The 23,846-nt window shown below is 45.7% G+C and overlaps 1 protein-coding gene across 1 annotated transcript in view; it reads right to left on the bottom strand.

Moving 5' to 3' along the window:
- Positions 1–23,411, bottom strand: part of LOC138663848 (gastrula zinc finger protein XlCGF57.1-like) — a 56,479-nt gene extending 33,068 nt beyond the window's left edge. The window contains exon 1 of the mRNA XM_069750201.1: positions 23,355–23,411. The gene's annotated coding sequence lies outside the window, so the exon portion shown is untranslated. The remainder of the gene's footprint in view (positions 1–23,354) is intronic.
- Between the last annotated feature and the right edge of the window lie 435 nt (positions 23,412–23,846).

Here is a 23,846-nt window from a genome sequence, read left to right as displayed (position 1 = left end):
CGCACTTCCTGCTGCAGCGGTTCTGCACATCAAATCGCAGTAAAACCCGCAGATATATTTTTGATCTGCGGGTTTTACTGCAATTTTGACCTCACAATGGAGGTCTATGGGTGCAGAACCGCTGCGGTTCAGGAAAAAGAAGTGACATGCTCCTTCTTTTTTGCCGCAGCTATTCTGCGCGGCTTTTTAAACGAAATTACGGATCATGTGCACAGCAGTGACTGTTTTCCATAGGGTTACATTGTTATGTACCCTGCATGGAAAACAGCTGCGGAACCGCAGCGGCAAAACCGCTGCGGTTCCGCAGTAAAAAACGCACTGTGTGAACATGGCCTAAATGATCTCTAAAATACCTAAAGTTAAATATAATACATTTCCTCTGTATTTTATGAAAAAAATAATGATTTTTTTTACATATTAAAAATTACAAAAAGGAAAATGGGCTGATGTAAATGTTTGGGCACCCTGCATAGTTTGTACCTACTAGCATCCCTTTTGTAAGTGTCACAGCTTGTAAACACTTTTTGCAGGCAGTCAAGAGTCTTTCCATTCTTGTTTGAGGTATTTTCATCCATTCTTCCTTGGAAAATTCTTCCAGTTTTGTGAGATTCCTGGGTTGTCTTGCATGCACTGCTAGTTTGAGGTTTAACCACAGATTTTCAATGATGTTCAGATCAGGGGACTGTGAGGGCCATTGTAAAACCTTCAGCTTGCGCCTTTTAAAGTAATCTGTTGTGGATTGTGTCGTGTGTTTAAGAACATTATCCATTTGTAGAAACCATCCTCTTTTCAACTTCAGCTTTATTACAAATGGTGATTATGTTTGCATCTAGAATTTGTGAAATTTCATTGAATCTATTTTCTCTACCTGTGAAATGTTCCCCGTGCCATTGTTTGCAACACAATCCCAAAGTATGAATGATCCACCCCCATACTTAATGGTTGGCGAAATGTTCGTTTCCTGAAATTTTGTGCCCATTTTTCTCCAAACATACCTTTGATCATTGTGGCCAAAGAATTCAATTTCTACCTCATTGGACCACAGGAATTGTTTTCAAAATGTATCAGGCTTGTTTAACCCCTTAGCAACCGCCGATACGCCTTTTAACGGCGGCCGCTAAGGGTACTTAAACCACAGCGCCGTTAACCACAGCGCCGTTAATTAACGGCGCTGTGGAAAAAGTCCATAGCGCCCCCCAGAGGCCGATTTTCTCCGGGGTCTCGGCTGCCGAGGGTAGCCGAGACCCCAGAGAACATGATTCAGGGGGGTTTTAACCCACCCCGCATTTGCGATCGCCGGTAATTAACCGTTTACCGGCGATCGCAAAAAAAAAAAAAAAGCGATCTCTTTTTAATTTCTCTGTCCTCCGATGTGATCGCACATCGGAGGACAGAGAAAAGGGGTCCCAGGTGGCCCCCCAATACTCACCTAGCTCCCCCGATGCTCCTCGTGTCTCCCGGTGGGCGCCGCCATCTTCAAAATGGCGGGTGCACGCGCAGTGCGCCTGCCGGCCGGCACCGGGAGAATCTTTGGGGTCTCGGCTGCCGGGGTAGCCGAGACCCCAAAGAGCATGATCGGGGTCGGTATTACCGACCCCTGTTTTGCGATCGCCGGTAATTAACTGTTTACCGGCGACCGCAAAAAAAAAAAAAAGAAAAGTGTAATTCTCTGTCCTCTGATGTGATCGCACATCAGAGGACAGAGAAATAGGGGGATTCGGGGACCCTAGCATACTCACCTAGGTCCCTGGATCCTCTTGCTGCTCCTCCTGGCCGCCGGCAGAAGAACATGGCGGACGCATGCCCAGTGCGCCCGCCATCTGTCTCCATCTGCCGGCCGGCAGGAGAACAGCAGTTGGGGCTAAAATTAGGGTTAGGGGTAGGGTTAGGGGTAGGGTTAGGGCTAGGGTTAGGGCTAGGGGTAGGGTTAGGGTTAGGGGTAGGGTTAGGGGTAGGGTTAGGGGTAGGGTTAGGGCTAGGGTTAGGGCTAGGGTTGGGGCTAAATTTAGGGTTAGGGTTGGGGCTAAATTTAGGGTTAGGGTTGGGGCTAAATTTAGGGTTAGGCTTCTTTCACACTTACGTCGGTACGGGGCCGTCGCAATGCGTCGGCCCGACATACCGACGCACGTTGTGAAAATTGTGCACAACGTGGGCAGCAGCTGTAGTTTTTCAACGCATCCGCTGCCCAATCTATGTCCTGGGGAGGAGGGGGCGAAGTTACGGCCACGCATGCGCGGTCAGAAATGGCGGATGCGACGTACAAAAAAACGTTTCATTGAACTTTTTTTGTGCCGACGCTCCGCCAAAACACAACTGATCCAGTGCACGATGGACGCGACGTGTGGCCATCCGTCACGATCCGTCGGCAATACAAGTCTATGAGCAAAAAACGCATCCTGCGGGCACATTTGCAGGATCCGTTTCTTGTCCAAAACGACGAATTGCGACGGAATGCCAAACGACGCAAGTGTGAAAGTAGCCTTAGGGTTAGGGTTGGGGCTAAAGTTAGGGCTAGGGTTGGGGCTAAAGTTAGGGTTAGAGCTGGGATTAGGGTTAGGGTTTGGATTAGGGTTGGTATTAGGGTTAGGGTTGGCATTAGGGTTACGCTTGGGATTAGGGTTAGGTTTGGGATTAGGGTTAAGGTTAGGGTTGTGATTAGGGGTGTATTGGGATTAGGGTTAGGTTTGAGGTTAGGGTTGAGATTAGGATTAGGGGTGTGTTGGATTTAGGGTTTTGATTAGGGTTATGGTTAGGGTTGACATTAGGGTTGTTTTGGGGTAAGGGTTGTGATTATGGTTAGGGTTAGTGATTAGGATTATGGATCAGGTTGGGATTAGGGTTAGGGGTGTGTTGGGGTTAGGGTTGGAGCTAGAATTGGGGGGTTTCCACTGTTTAGGTACATCAGGGGGTCTCCAAACACGACAGACAATTTTGCGCTCAAAAAGTCAAATGGTGCTCCCTCCCTTCTGAGCTCTGCCGTGCGCCCAAACAGTGGGTTACCCCCACATATGGAGCATCAGCGTACTCGGGATAAATTGGACAACAACTTCTGGGGTCCAATTTCTCTTGTTACCCTTGTGAAAATAAAAACTTGGGGGCTACAATATCTTTTTTGTGAAAAAAAAAAAAAATTTTATTTTCACGACTCTGCATTCTAAACTTCTGTGAAGCACTTGGGCATTCAAAGTTCTCACCACACATCTAGATAAGTTCCTTGGGGGGTCTAGTTTCCAAAATGGGGTCACTTGTGGGGGGTTACTACAGTTTAGGTACATCAGGGGCTCTGCAATCGCAACATAATGCCCACAGACCATTGTATCAAAGTCTGCATTCCAAAAAGGCGCTCCTTCCCTTCCGAGCTCTGCCGTGCGCCCAAACAGTGGTTTACCCCCACATATGGCGCATCAGCGTACTCGGGATAAATTGGACAACAACTATTGCAGTCCAATTTCTCCTGTTACCCTTGTGAAAATAAAAACTTGGGGGCTACAATATCTTTTTTGTGGAAAAAAAAAATATTTTTTATTTTCACGACTCTGCATTCTAAACTTCTGTGAAGCACTTGGGCATTCAAAGTTCTCACCACACATCTAGATAAGTTCCTTGGGGGGTCTAGTTTCCAAAATTGGGTCACTTGTGGGGGGTTACTACAGTTTAGGTACATCAGGGGCTCTGCAATCGCAACATAATGCCCACAGACCATTCTATCAAAGTCTGCATTCCAAAAAGGCGCTCCTTCCTTCCGAGCTCTGCCGTGCGCCCAAACAGTGGTTTACCCCCACATATGGGGTACCAGCATACTCAGGACAAATTGGACAACAACTTTTGCGGTCCAATTTCTCTTGTTACCCTAGTGAAAATAAAAACTTGGGGGCTAAAAAATCTTTTTTGTGGAAAAAAAAAATATTTTTTATTTTCACGGCTCTGCATTATAAACTTCTGTGAAGCACTTGGGCATTCAAGGTTCTCACCACACATCTAGATAAGTTCCATGGGGGGTCTAGTTTCCAAAATGGGGTCACTTGTGGGGAATTTCTACTGTTTAGGCACATCAGGGGCTCTCCAAACGCGACATGGCGTCCGATCTCAATTCCAGCCAATTCTACATTGAAAAAGTAAAACGGCACTCTTTCTCTTCCAAGCTCTGCGGTGCGCCCAAACAGTGGTTTATCCCCACATATTGGGTATCGATGTACTCAGGAGAAATTGCACGACAACTTTAGTGGTCTAATTTCTCCTGTTACCCTTGTGAAAATAAAAATTTGTGGGCAAAAAGATCATTTTTGTAGAAAAAATGCAATTTTTTTTTTTCACGGCTCTACGTTATAAACTTCTGTGAAGCACATGGGGGTTCAAAGTGCTCGCCACACATCTAGATAAGTTCCTTAAGGGGTCTAGTTTCCAAAATGGTGTCACTTGTGGGGGGTTTCCACTGTTTAGGCACATCAGGGGCTCTCCAAACGCGACATGGCGTCCAATCTCAATTCCAGCCAATTCAACATTGAAAAAGTAAAACGGCGCTCCTTCACTTCTAAGTTCTGCGGTGCGCCCAAAAAGTGGTTTACCCCCACATATGGGGTATTGGCGTATTCAGGAGAAATTGCATAACAAAATTTATGGTTACATTTCTGTTTTTACACTTGTGAAAATAAAAAAAATGGTTCTGAATTAAGATGTTTACAAAAAAAAGTTAAATGTTCATTTTTTCCTTCCACATTGTTTCAGTTCCTGTGAAGCACGTAAAGGGTTAATAAACTTCTTGAATGTGGTTTTGAGAACCTTGAGGGGTGCAGTTTTTAGAATGGTGTCACACTTCATTATTTTCTATCATATAGACCCCTCAAAATGACTTCAAATGTGATGTGGTCCCTAAAAAAAAAATGGTATTGTAAAAATGAGAAATTGCTGGTCAACTTTTAACCCTTATAACTCCCTAACAAAAAAAAATTTTGTTTCCAAAATTGTGCTGATGTAAAGTAGACATGTGGGAAATGTTATTTATTAACTATTTTTCGTGACATATCTCTCTGATTTAAGGGCATAAAAATACAAAGTTTGAAAATTGCAAAATTTTAAAAATTTTCACCATATTTCCGTTTTTTTCATAAATAATCGCAAGTAATATCGAAGAAATGTTACCACTAACATGAAGTACAATATGTCACGAAAAAACAATCTCAGAATCAGCGGGATCCGTTGAAGCGTTCCAGAGTTATAACCTCATAAAGTGACTGGTCAGAATTGCAAAAATTAGCCTGGTCATTAAGTACCAAATTGGCTCTGTCACTAAGGGGTTAAATGTTCTTTTGCGTACAGTGGGGAAATAAGCATTTGATCCCTTGCTGATTTTGTAGGTTTGCCCACTGACAAAGACATGAACAGTCTATAATTTTAAGGGTAGGTTAATTTTAACATTGAGAGATAGAATATCAAAAATAAAATCCAGAAAATCACATTGTATAAATTATATACATTTATTTGCATTTTGCAGTGAGAAATAAGTATTTGATCCCCTAACAACCATTAAGAGTTCTGGCTTCTACAGACTAGTTAGAAGCTACTAATCATTTTGTTACCTGTCACCGTTATATTATTATTCTTATTATTTATTTATATAGCACCATTAATTCCATGGTGCTGTACATGAGAAAGGGGTTACATACAGGGTTATAAATATCGTTTACAGTAAACAAGTTTACAGTGACAGACTGGTACAGATGGGAGAGGACCCTGTCCTTGCGGACTGACATTCTATGGAATAGTGAGGAACAGACAGAAGGTCAGAGGTGCAGCAGCTCTGGCGGTGGTGAGGCGGCTGCTCTGGCGATGGCGAGGTGGCTGAATGGTTATTGCAGGCTGTAGGCTTTCTTGAAGAGATGGGTTTTCAAATTCCGTCTAATGGATCCGAGGGTGGTGGGTAGTCGGACGTGTTGAGGCATGGAATTCCAGAGGATGGGGGATATTCGGGAGAAATCTTGGAGGCGGCTGTGTGAGGAACGAATAAGTGTGGAGGAGAGTGGGAGGTCTTGGGAGAATCAGAGATTACGTGAGGGAAGGTATTGGGAGATTAGTTCAGAGATATAGGGAGGGGACAGGTTGTGGACGGCTTTGTAGATCAGTGTTAGTAGTTTGAACTGGATTCGTTGGGGAATTGGGAGCCAGTGGAGGGATTTGCAAAGGGGAGAAGCAGGGGAGTAGCGAGGAGAGAGGTGGATTAGCCGGGTAGCAGAGTTGAGGGTAGACTGGAGTGGTGCAAGAGAGTTAGTGGGGATGCCACAGAGGAGGGTGTTGCAGTACTCGAGGCGAGAGATGATAAGGGCATGCACAAGAGTCTTAGTAGATTGTGGGGTGAGGAAGGGATGGATTCTGGCATTATTTTTGAGTTGGAGGCGACAGGAGGTGGCAAGAGTTTGAACGTGCGGTTTGAAGAACAAGGCAGAGTTGAGAACAGGGGCTGGCTGGCACTTTTCAGCCTGGGGGGCAATCACAAGGCAGTGGCCCTTCAGTTGCGGTGGCCCTCCTTTTTCCTGCTTACCTCTGGCCATTGCATTAAAGCAGCAGACATAACAGGCTTTAAAAACATGCTGGTACAGAGATATGGAAACAGAACTGAGCTTGCTGCATAGATATCGGAGCAGAACTGAGCTTTCTCCAGAGATAAGGGAGCAGAACAGAGCTTACTACAGAGATATGGGAGCAGAACGGAGCTTACTACAGAGATATGGGAGCAGAACGGAGCTTACTACAGACATATGGGAGCAGAACAGAGCTTACCACAGACATATGGGAGCAGAACAGAGCTTACAACAGAGATATGGGAGCAGAACGGAGCTTACTACAGAGATATGGGAGCAGAACGGAGCTTACTACAGACATATGGGAGCAGAACAGAGCTTACAACAGAGATATGGGAGCAGAACGGAGCTTACTACAGAGATATGGGAGCAGAACGGAGCTTACTATGAGATATGGGAGCAGAACTGATCTTACTCCAGAGATAAGGGAGCAGAACAGAGCTTACTACAGAGATATGGGAGCAGAACGGAGCTTACTACAGAGATATGGGAGCAGAACAGAGCTTACTATGAGATATGGGAGCAGAACAGAGCTTACTATGAGATATGGGAGCAGAACAGAGCTTACTACAGAGATATGGGAGCAGAATCGAGCTTACTACAGAGATATGGGAGCAGAACCGAGCTTACTACAGACATATGGGAGCAGAACAGAGCTTACTACAGAGATATGGGAGCAGAACGGAGCTTACTACAGAGATATTGGAGCAGAACGGAGCTTACTACAGACATATGGGAGCAGAACAGAGGTTACTACAGAGATATGGGAGCAGAACAGAGCTTACTATGAGATATGGGAGCAGAACAGAGCTTACTACAGAGATATGGGAGCAGAACAGAGCTTACTATGAGATATGGGAGCGGAACTGATCTTACTCCAGAGATAAGGGAGCAGAACAGAACTTACTACAGAGATATGGGAGCAGAACGGAGCTTACTACAGACATATGGGAGCAGAACGGAGCTTACTATGAGATATGGGAGCAGAACTGATCTTACTCCAGAGATAAGTGAGCAGAACAGAGCTTACTACAGAGATATGGGAGCAGAATGGAGCTTACTACAGACATATGGGAGCAGAACAGAGCTTACTACAGAGATATGGGAGCAGAACCGAGTTTACTCCAGAGATAAGGGAGCAGAACAGAGCTTACTACAGAGATATTGGAGCAGAACGGAGCTTACTACAGACATATGGGAGCAGAACAGAAGTTACTACAGAGATATGGGAGCAGAACAGAGCTTACTATGAGATATGGGAGCAGAACAGAGCTTACTACAGAGATATGGGAGCAGAACAGAGCTTACTATGAGATATGGAAGCAGAACTGATCTTACTACAGACATATGGGAGCAGAACAGCGCTTACTACAGAGATATGGGAGCAGAACAGAGCTTACTATGAGATATGGGAGCAGAACTGATCTTACTCCAGAGATATGGGAGCAGAACAGAGCTTACTACAGAGATATGGGAGCAGAACTGATCTTACTCCAGAGATATGGGAGCAGAACAGAGCTTACTACAGACATATGGGAACAGAACGGAGCTTACTACAGAGCAGTGGCGTAACTACAAAAGTTATGGGCCCCGCTGCGAACTGTCAAATGGGGTCCCCCCATGCCAAAATACAGTGGGGCAAAAAAGTATTTAGTCAGTCAGCAATAGTGCAAGTTCCACCACTTAAAAAGATGAGAGGCGTCTGTAATTTACATCATAGGTAGACCTCAACTATGGGAGACAAACTGAGAAAAAAAAATCCAGAAAGTCACATTGTCTGTTTTTTTAACATTTTATTTGCATATTATGGTGGAAAATAAGTATTTGGTCAGAAACAAAATTTCATCTCAATACTTTGTAATATATCCTTTGTTGGCAATGACAGAGGTCAAACGTTTTCTGTAAGTCTTCACAAGGTTGCCACACACTGTTGTTGGTATGTTGGCCCATTCCTCCATGCAGATCTCTTCTAGAGCAGTGATGTTTTTGGCTTTTCGCTTGGCAACACGGACTTTCAACTCCCTCCAAAGGTTTTCTATAGGGTTGAGATCTGGAGACTGGCTAGGCCACTCCAGGACCTTGAAATGCTTCTTACGAAGCCACTCCTTCGTTGCCCTGGCGGTGTGCTTTGGATCATTGTCATGTTGAAAGACCCAGCCACGTTTCATCTTCAATGCCCTTGCTGATGGAAGGAGGTTTGCACTCAAAATCTCACGATACATGGCCCCATTCATTCTTTCATGTACCCGGATCAGTCGTCCTGGCCCCTTTGCAGAGAAACAGCCCCAAAGCATGATGTTTCCACCACCATGCTTTACAGTAGGTATGGTGTTTGATGGATGCAACTCAGTATTCTTTTTCCTCCAAACACGACAAGTTGTGTTTCTACCAAACAGTTCCAGTTTGGTTTCATCAGACCATAGGACATTCTCCCAAAACTCCTCTGGATCATCCAAATGCTCTCTAGCAAACTTCAGACGGGCCCGGACATGTACTGGCTTAAGCAGTGGGACACGTCTGGCACTGCAGGATCTGAGTCCATGGTGGCGTAGTGTGTTACTTATGGTAGGCCTTGTTACATTGGTCCCAGCTCTCTGCAGTTCATTCACTAGGTCCCCCCGCGTGGTTCTGGGATTTTTACTCACCGTTCTTGTGATCATTCTGACCCCACGGGGTGGGATTTTGCGTGGAGCCCCAGATCGAGGGAGATTATCAGTGGTCTTGTATGTCTTCCATTTTCTAATTATTGCTCCCACTGTTGATTTCTTCACTCCAAGCTGGTTGGCTATTGCAGATTCAGTCTTCCCAGCCTGGTGCAGGGCTACAATTTTGTTTCTGGTGTCCTTTGACAGCTCTTTGGTCTTCACCATAGTGGAGTTTGGAGTCAGACTGTTTGAGGGTGTGCACAGGTGTCTTTTTATACTGATAACAAGTTTAAACAGGTGCCATTACTACAAGTAATGAGTGGAGGAAAGAGGAGACTCTTAAAGAAGAAGTTACAGGTCTGTGAGAGCCAGAAATCTTGATTGTTTGTTTCTGACCAAATACTTATTTTCCACCATAATATGCAAATAAATTGTTAAAAAAACAGACAATGTGATTTTCTGGATTTTTTTTTCTCAGTTTGTCTCCCACAGTTGAGGTCTACCTATGATGTAAATTACAGACGCCTCTCATCTTTTTAAGTGGTGGAACTTGCACTATTGCTGACTGACTAAATACTTTTTTTGCCCCACTGTATATAGATGAATTAGAAATGGCGACACACGCAATTGTCATCTGCATTAGTAATACATGCACCATTACATAATTAGTTGTAGGCTGGGTTCACAAGAGTGAAGTTTACATTCTGTATACACACCACAACCTCCAGCCTCGCGGAGGGTATCCCTCCTGTAAACCCAGCCTGACGGGGTCAACCCCTTATAAATGGAAGTGTGCTCCTCTAAACCATGTAATGACTGCCAATCCTCCAACAATAAGTGGTGAATTTCCAGAGCTGGGAAATGGGAGCTCAATATTAGAACACGTCAACTTTAGTTTCCATCCCGCCTCAAGGAAGTATGGCAGACAGATGTGATAAGACTATTAGAAAAACTACTGCCACACACACAGCAGTACATACTGGCAGAAGTGTGAGGGCATTAGTGCCTGTGTATGGACATGTTAGTGCCTCTTAGCTTCTGGCAATGTTTTACCTCAGCTCACATTTGGGCCATACCATTGTAAAACAGGTAGACACATTTACCCACTGACCCTACTATTCATAAGGAACTGCTGTCTACCCCTTAGTTGCCACTGTATATAGTCAGGGTGGGAATGTGGGCTACAGAACAACACAGGGCGATTACACTGCTACCTGAACCCTTCAGCTGCCCTACTATGTGCAGGGAATAAAACCAGTACAAAGTATGGCAGCCTCCCTGCAGAGCTGTCCAGGGCCGTACTGGAACAAAAAAGGAGCAATGCCACACAAACCCCACCAGCCCACAGACTATAACACTCCCCGACACCCGATCAGTGGATTTTCCTATACTGTGTTGTGTTCTTCAACGCTCCTCTTAACCCCTTAGTGACCGAGCCAAATTTTTGAAATCTGACCAGTGTCACTTTATGTGGTAATAATTCTGCAACGCTTCAACAAATCCCAGTGATTTTGAGATTGTTTTTTCGTGACACATTCTACTTTATCATAATGGTAAATTTAGTTCAACATTTTTTGTGTTTATTAATAAAAAAAATCAAAAATTTCAGAAAAATGTTAAAAAATTAGCAATTTTCTAAATTTGAATGATTATCCCTTTAATCCAGATAGTCATACAACAGCAAACCATTAATAAATAACATTTCCCACATGTCGGCTTTACATCAGCACCATTTGTAAAATGTTATTTTATTTTGTTAGCATTTTAGGAGGTTTAAAAATGTAGCAGCAATTTTTCATTTTTTCAAAGAAATTTACAAAATTAATTTTTTTAGGGACTTATCCATGTTTGAAGTGACTTTAGGGGTCCCATACATTGGGAAACCCCCAAACGTGATACCATTTTAAAAACAGCACCCCTAAACATATTGAAAACTGCTGTCAGGTAGTTTATTAACCCTTCAGGTGCTTTACAGGAATTAATGCAAAGTGGTATGACAGAAATGAAAATGTGTATTTTTACCACCTAAATGTTGCTAACTTCTAAACAGATTACTACAGCCGTCAGACTCTAAGGCCGCTATTTGGTCATGAATTGCCATGGCAAACATCAGGACAACAGAATCATGATCTGAGGGCACCAATTGGGATAAAGAGGAAGCCCCCACACACTGTTAACCATTTATAATGATGTAGTCACTATTGACAGCAGCATCTAAGGGGTTAAACAGATTTAGAAGGTGCAAATACTGATCGTAGCTGGTACAGCAAGTTGTCAGCTATAGTGTACAGCCGACAGATGATGGATTGTCATCTGTATGGGGAGGCTATGCTCTTATATCTAAGGTCAGTTAAAAGACGTATTGGCGGTCATTAAGGGGTTAAAGGTGTTATTGGAAGAGCTATGTTTGACATATGGGGTATTGGCGTATTCAGGAGAAATTGCAAAACAAAATTTATGGTTACATTTCTGTTTTTACACTTGTGAAAATAAAAAAAATGGTTCTGAATCAGTGCCCCTCAAGCCTTGAGAAAAGCTCATTGTGAGCTGAAACGTTGCCAGAATATGTGGGTAAATTAAACCCTGCACGTTTTTATATTGAACTATGGAGTGCTGCCTCGTTTTTGGATACTTGCAATTGTGGATGATCGCTGGACTGATTGTCTTGGGGCCCTGCACCTGAAGATAAGTATTTCTGTGCTGTTCCCTTTTTCTACTCGCTATATATATATATATATATATATATATATATATATATATATATATATATATATATATATATATATATATATATATATATATATATATATATATATATATATATACACGGACACACATACATGCACGCACGTAGACACACACACACATACACACATATACAGACACTCACACACATATCTATATATACACATACATAGACACACATACATACATGCATGCACACACAGACACACACATATACACATACATAGACACACATACATACATGCACGCACACACACACACATAGACACACACACACGGTATATATATACATACATACATACATGCACGCGCGCACACACACACATACATAGACACACACACTCACACATACATTATATAGGTGAAACCGCGACTGCGGTACGTACATTATATAGCTGATACCACTGTGTGTAATATACTGCGACCGCTATGTATAGCCCATAAAGGCCAGACGCTGTGTGTGTACAAATGTGTGTGTGTGTGTCTGTGTATGTGTATATATATATATATATATATATATATATATATATATATATATATACACACACACACGCACATAAACACTGCGGCTGACCTATATGGCCTATACACAGCGGTCGCAGTATATTACACACAGTCGTATCACCTATATAATGTACGTACCGCAGTTTCACCTATATAATGTATATACAACAGTATAGTTTGTAAGCTTGCGAGCAGGGCCCTCACTCCTCCTGGTATCTGTTTTGAACTGTATCTCTGTTATGCTGTAATGTCTATTGTCTGTACAAGTCCCCTCTATAATTTGTAAAGCGCTGCGGAATATGTTGGCGCTATATAAATAAAAATTATTATTATATTATTATTATTATTATACAATATACATTAGACAGGTCAAACTGCAAATGCTGCATATACTTACAAAAGGTTTCATCTTGGTTCTCACCTGAGATAGTGGAGGATGAGGAGGGTCCACTGTCCAGCCGGCATCGGAGGTGCTAAGGACGTGGGGCGGATGCCGGATGGGGATTGGTGAGGAGAGCGCTGTTCTCTGATGCTGGTCCTGGCCAGGGTCAGACACGGTGAGGCTCAGGTGTCTCTGCGTGCGGTGGTGGCCTTTTCAAACTTTTGCACAGGCCCTGGTGCGTGCGCTCTCCTGTTTGCCTTCACTGACAAAAGCTGCAGCCGTGTACGCAAGCACAAATGAGGGCTGTGCTCATGTGGGCCGCCACGGCCTTGGTCAGCGCGTTCAGCAAAAGAGCACGCACCAGGGCCTGTGCAGAGGATTTAGAGGGCCGGTGGCCCATTTTGTAGCTCCGCGTGCTTAGGGGTCCCTTAACACTCCGGGCCCTGCTGCAACCTCTGTAGTTACGCCCCTGATAGTGGTATACCATAGGCACAGATATACAATGTTATATACACTGGATGGATCAATCCTGCACCTGGCCCTGGACATACATGCACTGTATATATACAGGGCCATGTATATAGCATGTGATGTCTGGTCACCAGCATCAGGCTTGATCACTCCAGTGCTGGATTCTGTAGACAGTCTGTGCTCACTCTCGGTATAGGGAGATTTATTGCAGGAGGCTGAACTTTCCTGCAGTCTGGTGACCCTGGAGCCGATGACATGGCAATGACAGGGTGAAAGTTCAGACTCCTGCAATAAATCTGTGAGCATCAGCAGAGCGGCCACTGATACTATAGAGACCGGCCCTGGACTTATCGGGAGGTGAGCAGCAGCGTTCACCTCCCCACCGCACACAGAGCTGAAGGTACTCACTGATGTCTGGGCCATCCACATGCAGATCTCCAGCAGTTACATGCAGCAGTGTTCCTCTACCTCTGGAGCCGGCCGCACACAGGGAGAAGGGGGCGTGTCTACAGCTCCACTGTGAGGCAGCTGCCAGGACATAGAGAACACAGCGCCGGCCACCAGCAGCCCGAATCAGCTGCTTGGTGACCGGCCCGGGGGGCACATGCCCCTTTTCCACCCGGCCCAGCCCGCGCCTGGTTGAGAGTTACCCCGAGGCAGCGGATTTCAGGTGTGGGAGAGAACGTGATGTCGTTTACCATAATAGATAGATCAGGTAGGGGGGGATACGTGAGATGGGGGAAAGATGAGGAGTTCAGTTTTGTCTACATTGAGTTTTAGGGAGCGAGAGGTGAAGAAGGAGGATATGGCTGGGAGAGGTAGATCTGAGTGTCATCCGCATACAGGTGGTACTCGAAGCCATGGGACTTTATGAGTTGCCCTAGGCCAAGGGTATAGATGGAAAAAAGTAGGGGCCCTAGGACAGAGCCTTGAGAGACTCCAACAGAGAGAGGGTGGGATGAGGAGGTAGTGTGGGAGTGGGAAACGCTAAATGTGCGGTCGGAAAGGTATGAGGCAATCCAGGACAGGGCAAGGTCTTTGATGCCAAGGGAAGAAAAAATCTGTAGCAGTAGGCAGTGGTCAACTGTGTCGAAAGCAGAGGACAGGTCAAGAAGGAGGAGGATGGAGAACTGTCTGTTAGCTTTGGCTTTGAGTAAGTCATTAGTAATTTTTGTAAGGGGAGTTTTGGTGGAGTGGTGGGGGCGGAAGCCAGATTGGAGGTTATCAAGGAGAGAGTTAGATGAGAGGTGGGAGGAAATTTGAGCATGGACATGCTGCTCAAGGAGTTTTGAAGCAAACGTGAGCAGTAATATGGGGCGGTAGCTGGGCAAAGCAGTTGGGTCAAGGTTAGTTTTTTTGAAGATGGGTGTGATGGTGGCATGTATGAAGGCAGAGGGGAAGGTACCAGAAGATAGCGATAGGTTGAAGAGATGGGTTAGGGCCGGAATGAGCATGTTAGTGAGGCTGGGGAGCAAGTGGGAGCAATTTATAAAAGACTTCTGTCAACAGACTCAATTACTCAGTTAAAACTAACCTCTGCAACATGGACAAGACCAAAGAGCTTTATAAGGATGTCAGAGACAAGATCATAGATGTGCACAAGGCTGGAATGGGCTACAAAACCATACGTAAGACGCTGGGTGAGAAGGAGACAACTGTTGGAGCAATAGTAAGAAAATGGAAGAAATACAAAATGACTGTCAATCGACATCGATTTTTGAACCATGCAAAATCTCACCTCATGGGGTATACTTGATCATGAGGAAGGTGAGAGATTAGCTTAAAACTAGATGGGGGGAACTTGTGAATGGTCTTAGTGCAGCTGGGACCACAGTCAAAGAAAACCATTGCTAACACATTACGCCCTAAAGGTTTAAAATCCTGCAGTGCCCACAAGGTCTCCCTGCTCAAGAAGGCACATGTACAGGCCCCTCTCATGTTTGCCAATGAACACCTGGATGATTCTGTGAGCGATTGGGAGAAAGTGCTGTGGTCAGATGAGACAAAAATTGAGCTCTTTGGCATTAACTCAACTCGTCGTGTTTGGAGGTAGAGAAATGCTGCCTATGACCCAAAGAACACCGTCCCCACTGTCAAGCATGGAGGTGGAAACATTATGTTTTGGGGATGTTTCTCTGCTAAAGGCACAGGACTACTTCACCGCATCAGTGAGGGAACGGATGGAGCCATGCACCTTAAAATCCTGAGTGACAACTTCCTTCCCTCCATCAGGACTTTAAAAATGGGTCGTGTTTGGATCTTCCAGCAAGACAATGACCCAAAACATACAGCCAAGGCAACAAAGGAGTGGCTCAAAAACAAGCACATTAAGGTCATGGAGTGGCCTAGCCAGTCTCCAGACCTTAGTCCCATAGAAAACTTATGAAAAGAGTTGGAGCTCCGAGTTGCAAAGCAAAAAGCCTCAAAATCTTAATGATTTCGAGATGATCTGCAAAGAGGAGTGGACCAAAATTCCTCCTGACATGTGCGCAAACCTCATCATCAACTACAAAAAAGTCTGACTTCTGTGCTTGCCAAAAAAGGTTTTTACCACCAAGTATTAAGTCTTTGTAAAATATAAATAAGCAACGAAGGGCACAGCACACAGTCTCGAGTCTCTGCAGCAAATAAAGGGACAATACCACCCTATTTGTCCAGTATAAAATTATTAGTAAAAGAGAAATTTATATTTGCGCTAAGAAACTGAGAACACTTATTAAAAAAAAAATCCAACCTAATATGGGAATAAAACTATGCAATATAAAAGGAAGAGAAAACCTTGATACTCAGATAAAACCAAAAAGGAAAATATTAAATTACCTCTCTGAAAAAGGATAGTGGCGTACGAATGATGGTCCCAACTGAGAGCAGTTCTTATGGTGTGTAGGTCCTCTTGTTTGAACGTGGTTCAATGTCCACCACGGTATGGCATCCATAGCCAGAGTCGAGAGCAAGGGAAAAAAAGAAAAATGATACCCAAGAAGTTGCGGCGCCGTTCCGGCCGGTAACAGACACCCTTCTGGGAAATATCAAGCTGCCACGTGCAGTAGATGCTTGCATGGGATCTATAGTAAAGCCAGCAAGGTGCAGAGGAGCTGCAGGACCTTGCGTGACGTCACGGTCACGTGATGAATCACGTGACTGGCTATGGAGCGCACAATGGACCAAAATCCAACTAGTTTCGGAATAGCATTAAGCTACTTACTGGTAGCGGCATTTTTCGGAGGCCCATGACAGCACTACGAGAGAGGGGATCCGCCCTTCAGGAACAGGAAACCTACAGATACAAAAGGGCGGCACCTCTCCCCATGCATCAGTTGTATTTCAGAGCCTGAGAGGACTACCGCGGTTAGTAGCACACAAATATACATTATATACAGTTTATGTACAAAAATAATCCATCATATTGAACTATATACTACACGTGAGATCTATCTATCTCATTATATACATTATAGGAAGTGCAACCCCCACGTGAATAGGGAGGGAACTAAGGGTGCTGTCATGGGCATCCGAAAAATGCCGCTACCAGTAAGTAGCTTAATGCTTTATTCGGATTCCCATGACAGCACTACGAGAGAATTACAGAGATGTAAACTACCTTAGGGAGGGACTATAGCCTGTAGCACCCTTAACCCGAAGGTGAGATCAGAAGAGAACCCCAAGTCCAACCTATAGTGATTGAAAAAGGTGGAAGGGGATGACCACGTAGCTGCCTTACATATCTGGTCGATCGAAACTCCAGATCTTTCAGCCCAGGATGTAGCCATGGCCCGGGTGGAATGTGCCCTCAGATTCTGCGGAGCTGGATCTCCACTTGCAGTATAAGCCAGAGAGATAGCCTCCCTAATCCACTTCGATAGCGTGTACTTTGAAACTCTAAGACCTTTCCTGGGACCTTGGAAGGATAGAAACAACGCATCCTCTCTCTTCCAAGCATCAGTGACTGATATATATTCTAATAGACATCTCCTAACATCTAATGTATGGAGTAACTCCTCTTTGGAATTAGAAGGATTAGGGAGAAATGACGGTAACACTATCTCCTGAGATCTGTGAAAATCTGAGGCCACTTTTGGTAAACAAGCTGGATCTGGTCTGAGGACTACTCTGTCCTGTAGAAATTCTGTATAAGGGGACAGCCTAGAAAGAGCCTGTATGTCTCCTACCCTACGAGCAGATGTAATTGCCACCAAAAACGCTGTTTTGAGGGATAGTAATTTAAGTGAGGCTGAATGTAAGGGCTCAAATGGTTCCTTAGTCAAGGCTGAAAGGACTAGATTGAGATCCCAAGGCATTGACCTATTCCTGTGTATAGGTCTGGATCTACTAGCTGCTTTGATAAACCTTGATACCCAGTAGTTACCCGCAATGTTACAAGAAAATAGAGCCCCCAGGGCTGAGACTTGTACTTTTAGAGTACTTGTGGATAGATTTAGCTCTAGCCCCCTCTGCAGGAATTCTAGAATCTGGTTGATTGGTATACCCTCTTCAATATTAAAATTTGAAGAGGCCAGAAACTTCCTCCAAGTTCTAGAGTAGATCTTAGTTGTTATGTTTTTCCTACTCTTCATAAGGGTATCAATTAGATTTGGAGAAAAACCTCTGTTTTTCAACAATGACCTCTCAAAAAGCATGCCGTCAAATGGAGACCCTTCACTTGTGGATGGATGATCGGACCTTGATGAAGTAAGTCCGGAATGTCCGGCAGTACCCAGGGGTCTTCCACGGACATGGTCCTGAGCCAGGAAAACCAAGCTCTTCTGGGCCAGAACGGAGCGATCAGTATGACTCTCGCTTGATCCTCCCTTATCTTCCTGACCACCAGCGGCAATAGATTGAGCGGGGGGAACGCATATGCCAATCGGAAATCCCATCTGATCAGGAAGGCATCCACTGCCAGTGGATATTCCCTGGGAATTAAGGAACAGAAATTTATCGTCTTTCTGTTGTGCTTGGTGGCAAATAAGTCCACTTCTGGATGACCCCACATGCGGACAATCCGGTTGAAGATTTTTGTGTTCAGAGACCATTCTCCTTGTTTTAAGGTGCTTCGACTTAGAAAGTCTGCTCTTATATTGTCTCTCCCTCTTATGTGAACTGCGGATAAAGATAGAAAATGGTTTTCTGCTGTCTGGAGCAGGCGATCCGCTACTTCCATCAGGGACTTGGAGCCCCTCGACGTCACTGCACCCGGAAACGCTCCAGCTAACGCTGAGAGCAATGCAGGACGCCGAAGAGCACTCAGCAGCGCTCCGGATAGCGTTCCCCTCCTGGCACCGCTACCTCACCACCGCGCTGCACCACCACATGGACCAAAGGAGCGCTATACTTACCGGCGCCGGCGCTGAAGGAGATCAGGAATCCTCCGGACTCTGCTCCCTGCTGTCTACGTCACTGACGTGCAGTCCAGCCAGGACCACCGTGACGTCTTCCAGGGGCTTCCGCACCGGCCGAGGTAGGAGACCCCCCCCCTACCTGAATCGACCGGCCGGCCTGGGATCCTTTCCTACGAGATTCAGCTGTAGGATCCTGTCCCTTCAGGAACAGGAAACCAACTGATGCATGGGGAGAGGTGCCGCCCTTTTGTATCTGTAGGTTTCCTGTTCCTGAAGGGCGGATCCCCTCTCTCGTAGTGCTGTCATGGGAATCCGAATAAATACTGATTCCTTCGTCAGGGATCCAACTAGTTTCGGAATACACTGATTCCTTCGTCAGGGATCACTGACGAAAGAATCAGTGTAATCCGAAACTAGTTGGATTTTGGTCCATTGTGCGCTCCATAGCCAGTCACGTGATTAATCACGTGAACGCAATGTCACGCAAGGATGTTATTCCTCTGTAAAGTATCTGATTGCCATATAGTCATACATTTGTTGTATAATATGTAAGCTATGCCACATGGTCTGTTTCTTGTACTGCCCTTCTGCCTTTATTTTAATATTGCATGTTTATAAATTGTTAATTTATAATGATACAATGATATATCAAGTGACTGATAAGCGCACTTTGCACTTGCACTGAGACACTAATATATATATATATATATATATATATATATATATATATATATATAATGCAATACCTTTTTTTCTAATTACGTACATTGTATTTATCAGTCACTTGATATATCATTGTGAATTCAATCTATTTTATAGGTCTCCTTGACCATTTAAAGAGGCTTCTTGCCCTTTCTGATACAAATTCTATTGATTTATCATCTATTTGTTGCTGTAGTCTTTTTTTAGATCATCCTAACCCGTGGCACATTTTTCCATACTGGTCAGGCCAACTTCATTTTGCTAAAAAAAAAATTTTTTAAATACGCATTTAAAAAAATTATCTCAATAAAGTGTTGAAATTTTTAAGGCAATAGCTTTTTTCTTTCTCTAATGTATTTGTTCTTGAAAGCTGCCTAGCCTAGGCATGTTGCAATTTTGAAGGTTGTTAATTTTATTAAGTGTCTCCTCCATGAATCGGGTTACTACAAGAATGTTACTGTGTATGGGGGAGGTGGTAGAGAGAGCCGTCAGCTGAATGATCATTAGGCCGACAGATGTCTCACGTGTATAGGGCCATTAGTATTAGGCCGGGATCACACATACGCGAGATACGGCCGAGTCTCGCAGGTGAAAACCAAGCTCTGGCGCCGGCACTCCGGAGCGGAGCATGCAGCCGCACAGCAATACATGGAGCTGCACGCTCCGCTCCGGAGTGCCGGCGCCAGAGCTGGGTTTTCACCTGCGAGACTGAGCCGTATCTCGCGTATGTGTGATCCCAGCCTTACACTGACAGGCAGGGATAATACCCCGCACTACAGTAGTACAGGGCATCACTGGAGCAATCAGAGGCTTGTATGTTGTATGATTGCACTAATGAGGATTCTTATAGGAAGAGAAATCTCAACATGATAACAATATAGATATGAGATACTTATGGTTTGGATGTAATGAGAACCTCTACGCGTTTCTCCACTTAAGAATCATCAGGAGGCTAGATATTTTGATTCTGCATGGTGATTTTGTTCCCTTTTATGCATGCACAGCCCAGTTCCCATCAGAAAGACTTCCCTCATCTGCCAGAGGTCTTTTTTATTTCACCCCATACTAGGGCTAGTCAAGTGCTAACCTCGGTCCGCGGGCCAGACTGAGACAGCCAGAGGGCCAGACGCTGCCCGCGAGCTACACTTTGCCCAGGTCTGCATTAAATAATAAAGAGAAAACAGCAAGGTAAAATCCAGCTACATTCACTAAAGAGAAAAAGTTCTACTGCTGGGATAATCTGTCCCCAGAATGTCTCCATTACATGTACAGCTCATACCGCAGATAACAGCCCCTCATACATCTATAGCACCGGCCCCGGGGCCACATCTCCAGCCCTGGGAAACTGATCCAGGAGGTCGGTGCTGTGTCCCAGGGTCATCTGTATCTGCACCAGGAGTGGGTGAAGGAGGAGTTATATATTAGGAGGAGGGTGGTGCCATATTGTGGGGGCAACTTGTAGTGTCATAATGTGTGTGTGTGTGGCGGTGCTAGGGGTAAATTATACTGTGTGTGGGGGGATGGCGGTACTGGGGGAACATTATACTGTGTGGGGGGGATCGCAGTGCTGTGGGAACATTGTACTGTGTGTCGGGGATGGCGGAACTGTGGGAACATAATACTGTGTGTGGGGGATGGCGGAACTGCGGGAACATTATACTGTGTGTGGGGAGATGGCAGTACTGGGGGAACATTATACAGTGTGTGGGGGGTGGAAGTACTGTGGGAACATTATACTGTGTGTGGGGGGATGGCGGTACTGGGGGAACATTATACTGTGTGGAGGGATCGCAGTGCTGTGGGAACATTATACTGTGTGTGGGGGATGGCGGAACTGTGGGAACATAATACTGTGTGTGGGGGATCGCGGAACTGTGGGAACATAATACTGTGTGTGGGGGATGGCGGAACTGCGGGAACATTATACTGTGTGTGGGGAGATGGCGGTACTGGGGGAACATTATACAGTGTGTGGGGGGTGGAAGTACTGTGGGAACATTATACTGTGTGGGGGGGGGATCGCGTTACTGTGGGAACATTATATTGTGTGTAGGGAGATGGTAGTACTGGGGGAACATTATACTGTGTGGGGGGATGGCGATACTGAGGGAACATTATATTGTGTGTGGGGAGATGGCGGTACTGGGGGAACATTATACTGTGTGGGGGGATGGCGTTACTGTGGGAACATTATATTGTGTGTGGGGAGACGGCGGTACTGGGGGAACATTATACAGTGCGTAGGGGTGGCGGTACTGGGGGAACATAACTGTATACAGTGTGTGGGGGGTGGCAGTACTGTGGGAACATTATACTGTGTGTGGGGGATGGCGGAACTGTGGGAACATCATACTGTGTGTGGGAGATGGCGGAACTGTGGGAACATCATACTGTGTGTGGGGGATGGCGGAACTGTGGGAACATTATACTGTGTGTGGGGGATGGCGGTACTGTGGGAACATTATACTGTGTGTGGTGGGATGGCGGTACTGGCGGAACATTATACAGTGTGTGGGGAGATGGCGGTACTGTGGGAACATTATACTGTGTGTGGGGGGATGGTGGTACTGGGGGAACATTATACAGTGTGTGGGGAGATGGTGGTACTGGGGGAACATTACACAGTGTGTGGTGGGATGGCGGTACTGGCGGAACATTATACAGTGTGTGGGGAGATGGCGGTACTGTGGGAACATTATACTGTGTGTGGGGGGTGGAAGTACTGTGGGAACATTATACTGTGTGTGGGGGGATGGCGGTACTGGGGGAACATTATACTGTGTGGGGGGATCGCAGTGCTGTGGGAACATTATACTGTGTGTGGGGGATGGCGGAACTGTGGGAACATTATACTGTGTGTGGGGGATGGCGGAACTGTGGGAACATAATACTGTGTGTGGGGGATGGCGGAACTGCGGGAACATTATACTGTGTGTGGGGAGATGGCGGTACTGGGGGAACATTATACAGTGTGTGGGGGGTGGAAGTACTGTGGGAACATTATACTGTGGGGGGGGATCGCGTTACTGTGGGAACATTATATTGTGTGTAGGGAGATGGTAGTACTGGGGGAACATTATACTGTGTGGGGGGATGGCGATACTGAGGGAACATTATATTGTGTGTGGGGAGATGGCGGTACTGGGGGAACATTATACTGTGTGGGGGGATGGCGTTACTGTGGGAACATTATATTGTGTGTGGGGAGACGGCGGTACTGGGGGAACATTATACAGTGCGTAGGGGTGACGGTACTGGGGGAACATAACTGTATACAGTGTGTGGGGGGTGGCAGTACTGTGGGAACATTATACTGTGTGTGGGGGATGGCGGAACTGTGGGAACATCATACTGTGTGTGGGAGATGGCGGTACTGGCGGAACATTATACAGTGTGTGGGGAGATGGAGGTACTGTGGGAACATTATACTGTGTGTGGGGGGATGGTGGTACTGGGGGAACATTATACCGTGTGTATGGGGGGATGGCGGTACTGTGGGAACATTATACAGTGTGTGGGGAGATGGCGGTACTGTGGGAACATTATACTGTGTGGGGGGATGGTGGTACTGGGGGAACATTATACTGTGTGTGGGGGGATGGTGGTACTGGGGGAACATTATACAGTGTGTGGGGAGATAGCGGAACTGGGGGAACATTATACAGTGTGTGGGGAGGATGGCGGTACTGTGGGAACATTATACTGTGTGTGGGGAGATGGCGGTACTGTGGGAACATTATACTGTATGTGGGGAGATGGCGGTACTGTGGGAACATTATACTGTGTGTGGGGGGATGATGGTACTGGGGGAACATTATACTGTGTGTGGGGAGATGGCGGTACTGTACAGTGTAAGCAATATGTGTTTCCTCACTTCCTGTTTTCATAGTTGGCTGGTATAGCTCTATCACAGGAAAAGCACCAAAACAATCTAAGCACTGAAGGGGTTACTGCCCCCTGTGCCCAGTAATGGTGAATCTCCAGCACCTACCTCCACCTGCAGAGCCGCACACCACATATATGGCTGTTCTGTGCGCACAGGACCTGTGATGAGGTCACAGGAGGGGAGGAGTCAGGGGTCACATGATCAGGGGCCTCAGTGTATGCAGGACTCTGCTGTGTTGGTTGTCATGGTGCTGGATGAGGGGAAGTTTATGTGTGGGGTCAGGAGGGGGTTACAGGGTGGATGTAGCAGAGCCGTGTGTACGAGGTGTACGGAGCGGAGCCGCATGTGTACGAGGTGTACGGAGCAGAGCCGTGTGTGTATGAGGTGTATGGAGCAGAGCCGTGTGTGTATGAGGTGTAGGCAGCAGAGCCGCGTGTATACAGGGTGTACGGAGCGGAGCCCTGTGTGTACGAGGTGTACAAAGCGGAGCCGCATGTGTACGAGGTGTACGGAGTGGAGCCGTGTGTGTATGAAGTGTACGGAGCAGAGCCGCGTGTATACAGAGTGTACGGAGCGGAGCCGTGTGTGTACTGAGCA

Source organism: Ranitomeya imitator, chromosome 2 (genome assembly GCF_032444005.1).
Source record: "Ranitomeya imitator isolate aRanImi1 chromosome 2, aRanImi1.pri, whole genome shotgun sequence".
In the NCBI taxonomy this organism is placed as follows: domain Eukaryota; kingdom Metazoa; phylum Chordata; class Amphibia; order Anura; family Dendrobatidae; genus Ranitomeya; species Ranitomeya imitator.
Note: the sequence above shows the minus strand (reverse complement) of the source record. Positions and strands in the feature narration are given on the sequence as shown.